The sequence below is a fragment of the Chaetodon auriga genome, chromosome 9 (genome assembly GCF_051107435.1).
Source record: "Chaetodon auriga isolate fChaAug3 chromosome 9, fChaAug3.hap1, whole genome shotgun sequence".
NCBI classification, from domain to species: Eukaryota; Metazoa; Chordata; class Actinopteri; order Chaetodontiformes; family Chaetodontidae; genus Chaetodon; species Chaetodon auriga.
The window spans coordinates 12,702,641-12,708,965 of record NC_135082.1 but is presented as its reverse complement, the minus strand read 5'-3'; the positions used below and the strand labels follow the sequence as shown (position 1 = coordinate 12,708,965).

Below are 6,325 nucleotides of genomic sequence, written 5' to 3'. Positions count from 1 at the left end.
ACACAAAGGCCTTTAATAACATCCTTAATATGGACCGCAGCAGGAGAGTCAGCCTCTAATGCAAACCACGACCTTCTGCTGAAGGAGAGATTTTCAAAGAACTTGCTGCTGGTGAGCAGATAGGACGAGATCTCCTGACTGAACCCACTCTTTCTGTCTACGCATCGCTGTATCACATTACCCTGCGTGGTGATTCGGTGATAGATTTAATATGTAGGTCTCCTAAACGCACCCAAAGAGCTGCTTCCTTGGTCCCACGAAAGCTGCTCAGACTGCACAGGTGATGAGAGGAGTTCAGCCACACACGTCAAATCCCAGCCGACCCTTCCCTGGCCTGTTGCTGAAGTCCGCCGCGCTCCTTTTCATAATGATAACAGGCAGAGCAGGCTGAGACTCAGGGCGATCCCTCTGCACCAGACAGTCAGCTCACTCCCATCCCACTACAATGGAACTAGTATGTGGCCAAGGGCGTCTACGCCTTGATAAATATGCATCGATGCCTCAGAGAAGATGTAGTTATTTCCACCGTTTTGTGTGGGAGTGTAAATTTATGTGTGTAATCCCTGTGTACTATATCAATGCTCCTGGTCAAAATGAGAATGAATATTCACACATGTGTGCACTTGTGCGCACACATGGCTGATCCTTTTAAAGTCAATAAACACAGATATAGTGGTGTAACCATCTCTGCACATGTACAGTCAGATACAGTAAGACGCAGATGATGCAACCTCTCAGCAGAGGCACACATATATAGCGTGCACAGTATGCCTTGAACGGGTTTTACACTCACAGGCAAAAGGGTCTTCTTCCTTTGTACAGCAATAAATCAACTGAATCTTTTCAACTTCTTTTGAACTATACAAGCATTTTTGAAAAGTTATGCCTCCGCTGGTTCTTAAAAGTTTTGTATTTTGTGTTGGACGCTACAGGCAGACATAAAAGAGATGGAGACTGACGCTGAAAATATAAAGCCTACAGAGTTTCAGCTGTGTTCATCCACTGAGTTTGGACGATAAAGTCAGAATCTCCTTGTCCAAGGTGGAAATCAGGGCCAGGCCTGAGCTGGTGATGTCATCAGATGTCACACTCAACTACTGAATGAATCTGCGGACAATTTCAATTGTACTGTAAATGTGTTAGCTGTGACTCAGAAAATGTCTCCACGTCCCAGTAAAGTGACTGTGGCTGCTGTCAAAGAGTCCCACAGGAGTTGTTCTATTATTCACTGTTTATGGAGCAGCTCCGGGGTCTGTGTCTGGACGACATCATCATCGCTCCTGCCCGTCTCCTTGATTTCACAAAAGAAATTAATTCACAGATTTATACTAAGCATAACAGAAATAACTTATAAAGATTTTCTATTCAAGGGTTTGATTTAAAGTCTCCAATAGAAAGGTCACATCTAGAGCTGTTTTCAAACTCTTCTTCCCACTAACTTAATCATACATTTATTGAACAGTTTTGAAGTCGAATTCTAAACGTTTCTAAAAACTAGGTGCGCCAGATGTGTATACGGTGCTGCAAAAATCCCAGAACTCTATGTCTGAATTTGGTGAGGAGAAAACTATAAAACTGGAGCAACTGCCTGAGGCCGAGGGCCTGGTGTGGAGGATATATGTGTTTGTTCTGGTCGTGCCCTGTCATTCTGTGGTCTTTAAGACTTTTAGATGGATTCATGTGAATCAGCGTGAACCTGCGTGTACATGTCTGCAGCGCTTTTTGAATCAAGCTCAAACAGAGCTGACAAATCAGACCAAATGGCCCCTTCTTACACTGTTTGGTCAGGCACAGTGATGCTAATACAAAGATGGATGCATGCAGGTTACAACTGTCATAATCTTATTGGAGATTTCACACCGACTGTCAGACCTGGTGAGTGTCAAAGCCTGAAATTTCAGCATTTACATTCTGCTCTCAACTCCTTACAGCCTTTAATTTTACATGGGCTTGAATGCCAGAGTCACCACCTGTCGATTTATTTAAACTTTAAACAGTGTTACGGAGAATCTGCCCATTTTTCACATTTAATTCAGATTAACGTTACAGCTGCACAGCCTGGGAAACCTCACTTTATGACTGTAATGTAAAACATTTTATCACCATGCCAAGCCTCTCAGTGCATGCTCCTGTCATTCTGTGCAGGCCTGTAATGGGTTTCAGTGCATATCCTTACCTTGACATTAACTCTATTCACCAGTTGCCTGAATTTCAAGTTCAGTCTTGACTTACTTTTGTCACAATTGGTCACAAACATCTTTCCAGACACACTATTTTTCAGATGCCTTACTGTGGCTAATGTGACTGAAACCCAACCGCATGGCTATTCATGTCATTTAAATAACAAAACACAAAAAATAATAAGGACAAGTACTATATCAACCAGAATAACCAAATGACTGATCCAGAGTTTTTGGTCAATCAGTGCACACTGAAGCAACTGTGCTACAGTGAGCCAACAGGACTGAAAATCATGAAATGAGAAGTGTACATAGAGAACTCACACTGTAAAACAAGTACAGGCAATATTTTTATTGACTTTGTCAGCATTATGAAATAAGAGCTCTTGCTTTACAATATAACAATAAAGGAAGAACAATATATATATATGACTCATAACTCATACACAACAGAAATCCTGCAAAAACACGGACAGCACAACAAATTCACGTCTGTGTAAAGAGAATTTGGACCTGTAAAGCCTCCAGCTGTTATGAACAGCTGTTTGGGCTTGTTAGAGATGCTGTTTTCCTGAAATACAGAAATGCAAACATGTGTCACTTTTGGTTTCTACTTTTTCTAATTTACATTATAGTACTTTTTTTTTTTTTTTTTTAAATTCTGTGAATACACTATGAACTGCTGTCGGCTGTGGGTTTGTATGTAGGCTGGTTTTGGAGGGGAAATTGTAGGTTGTTGTTTAGCAATACATCCTTTTTTTTTAATGTTATTTCAATAAACTAATTTTGAGCCAAATCCCTTAAAACAATTATTTTGCACAAACTGGATGAGGATCTTACTTCAGTAAAATGTAGAATACTAGTATTAAAATCCTTTTGTGTGCAGCAGTATGGTTAAACATAGTATGATTAGAGTTGTTATTTTTGTTTCTTCCATTCAAATATCTTCATTTTAGTTTAGTCTCAAAGAGAGTATTTGCTTTTTGCTACATTCACCCATGAGGATGATACTAATTTCTTTTAAATGACCACGTTTATGATCATGGGAGGCAAAGATGTCACTTTTCCTTTATATGCCAAGTTATCTGGATGTGAAACCTTCTATACATTTGCTGCAATGAATATTATGACAGCCTTCATGATAATTACATTACCTCTGGTGATCAATGCTTTATATTGCACAGATGATGGATGGCTGCTGGCTTCAGTGATAATATGTATAGTTGAGCCTATCATTTCATCATACTCTCATCGCACTGCAGTTGTGATTACCTCTGTTTACTGTAAAGACATGAAGAAACTCTATAATTATATCAGCATGAAAATGTTCTGCTCTTGTCAGCCTTGAGTTTTGTTATCAACTTGTTGTGCTGAAGTGAAGCCAATTTCCCTCTCCCTTAAAACATCTGTAATGACGACTGTGGTTGAGAAGGTATTTTAAGAAACGTTGATATAATTTCTGTTACTATGGAGTCATTAGTGCGTCTTGTACTTTACATGTTAAGTGAAATAAAATATACGCTTCTCATCTGTTTCCAAGGTAATTTGCTCTGTGTGTTTGTGCATTTGCACCCACAATTCAGTTACAGAGATGCTGCAGATCAAGACCACAAATACATACAAGTGTACATGTTTTATATATGTGCATGAACAAAATGACCAAGTTGAATAACAAAGAATAGCAACCTGCCCATGTGACCAAGCTGCAGGACAGTTTCTGTTTTCTTAGAGGCAATTACAGCTTAACCATGTATTCACACAACAGGAAATCAACTGTCTAGTTTGAATAAATTGTTTAGCAGCTCTACACATTCATATCACACACAGACTTTCACTCCAGAGAAGATGTGAACTGATGAGCACCGAGATGTCTGAATATGTATGTCTAAAGACTTTTAGCGATAACAGACGTGCAGTAATGCCAAAGCAGAAACAATAAGTTGATTAATCGATAAGTCGATCAACAAAGAATATTAGATTTATCAGAATTTAGATAACTGACCACTCATTCAAGTCAAATTTTAAGCAAATGTTTCTGTTTTTTTGGCTTCTGTGAGAGCAAACTGAATCTCTTTGGATAACATGCTGCAGGTCTGTTAGAACAAGCTGTTTGAATTCGTCATCTTGGGCTTTGCCAAATAATTCATTGATGAATGTAAAATATATTGGTCAGATTAATCAATAATGAATATAAGACTTAGTTTCAGCCCTAATAGCTACATTATGGTTGTGGGCTTTTGCCAGTAAAATATCTAAAGATAGATAAAAGTGACTTTCAGAGCACAAGGTGAAGTCTTCAGGTGTCTTGTTTTGTCGGACCCGCAGTCCAGAACCCAAACATACAGAAGAGCCATCTCAGTGTGGAACCAGCACGTCTGGCATTTTGCTTGAAAAAAAAACAACTAATCAATAATTAAAATAGTAATTGGACATTTTTTGTCCAATGATTAATTGATTAATCAATCAAAGTATGTCAAGATTTCTTTCTTTCCACCTTTGATCCGAAACAACGTGAATGAAAACTGTGCACTGTCTTTCCAAAACGCGTTAACTAATGACAGTGCTGCTGTTTGTGTACAGTCCTGCCCTCCACCGACTGACATGTTTACAGTACATCATGATGCACTGAGAGCTGCCATGTGACATAACTCTGCATTGTTACTTCAGAAAATGTGACAAGATCAGTCGACTATTAATTATTGATACACTTAACGCAAAGTCGCTATGGCTATAAATAGCCCATTGTTTTTCTTCCTTTTTTTCCTACCATTATTATTCTTGAATGTATTGAATCGATTCATTGATTTCTCACTGAGAGAGAGAGAGAGAGAGAGAGAGAGAGAGAGAGAGAGAGAGAGAGAGACCCTCTCTATCCAAGTATTGCCTCCAGTCCGGTAAGTGTTATGAGTGGGCCTATCATCCAGCATAGACATACATGAGTAGCGTATTCATTATTGATGTCATTGCAGTTGCCCTGTTATGATACAGTCCTATTTGGAGTGGGCTACCTGATTTGCTCAGCGCGTCCGTCAAAGCGGTGCGTGGCCCTGCGTCGGCTGGCTGCGCGCGCTCATAGGTCGGACGGAGAAGAATCGGAGGGGGAGCACGGGAGGTGCGCGCTTACGAGGCTGCGCGCCGCAAGGAGGGGGAGAGGTCCAGCTGCAAAAAAAAAAAAAAAAAAAAAAAAAAAAAAAAAAGCCCAAAAAAAAAAAAAAAAAAAAAAAAGGAAAAAAAAATACGGCGTGACAATGGCAACATCAAGCATCTCGTAAAACCTACATAACAGGCGAGGGGGCGCCGCGGATCGGGAGGCGACGGCCCCTGTTTGTCCTGAGAAGGAGGAGGCGATATTAGGACATGCTGGCTGCCCTATAGCGCGTTTCCTGGAATACGAATTCTTCCGTAATTGAAAATGGAGCGGCGGGGGAGAGGAGAGTCGCGCTGTCTCCATCATTGAGAGGCGCGTCCACCTGCTATCACTGGAGGCCCGGGCTGCTGCTGCCGCTGCCGCTGCTGCTGCTGGTGCTGCTGCTGGTGGTGGTGGTGGTGGTGGTGGTGGCGGCGGGGAGGGTGGGGGGTGGGGGGGGGAAGACATGCAGGGGAAGTGTTTGCATTTCGGGGGAAAGACGCATCTCTGATACTGTCCAAAGCGGCTGAGAAGGATCCCATTGCGACGGGGGAAAAACGCAGTTCGGGCGCACACGCTCCGGAGGTAGGCAGTGAAATCGTTATTATGCTGCTATTCAGCGTGCTGTGTCTATTTGAATAGGGAGCGAGCTCTCCTAGGTATGCACATGACAGCTTGATTTATACACACACTGATTTATATGCCTGCTTTGCCTGATTTGATGTGATCGGACATTTTATTCAAAGGGAGAACACACCAAGCATGCGGTGTAGTAGCTGCCCTGCCTCCTTGGGACAGCTGTCGTAGCCTACATTCATTCGTCTCTGCTCCATCGATTACCTTTTCCCTGCGAAAAATACCCCCACTTCTATGAAGCACAGGCACGGACCCGTTCGCCTTCGGCTCGGAAATTGAACACAAATACAGATGCCACGTGCGGTTGTTCATATTGGAGTCAGCTGCCTTGCACTGTTTGTATGTTTTGAAGGCAAACAGTGGCCTGTGGACGTCATTTTGG

At 41.7% G+C, this 6,325-nt stretch overlaps 1 protein-coding gene across 2 annotated transcripts in view; it reads left to right on the top strand.

The window, feature by feature from the left end:
- The first annotated feature begins 5,255 nt into the window (after nt 1-5,255).
- Nucleotides 5,256-6,325, top strand: part of nexmifb (neurite extension and migration factor b) — a 50,650-nt gene continuing 49,580 nt past the window's right edge. The window contains exon 1 of one of the 2 annotated variants that reach the window (XR_013077533.1): nt 5,256-5,892. The gene's annotated coding sequence lies outside the window, so the exon portion shown is untranslated. The remainder of the gene's footprint in view (nt 5,893-6,325) is intronic. The other variant, XM_076738415.1, reaches the window with a different exon arrangement.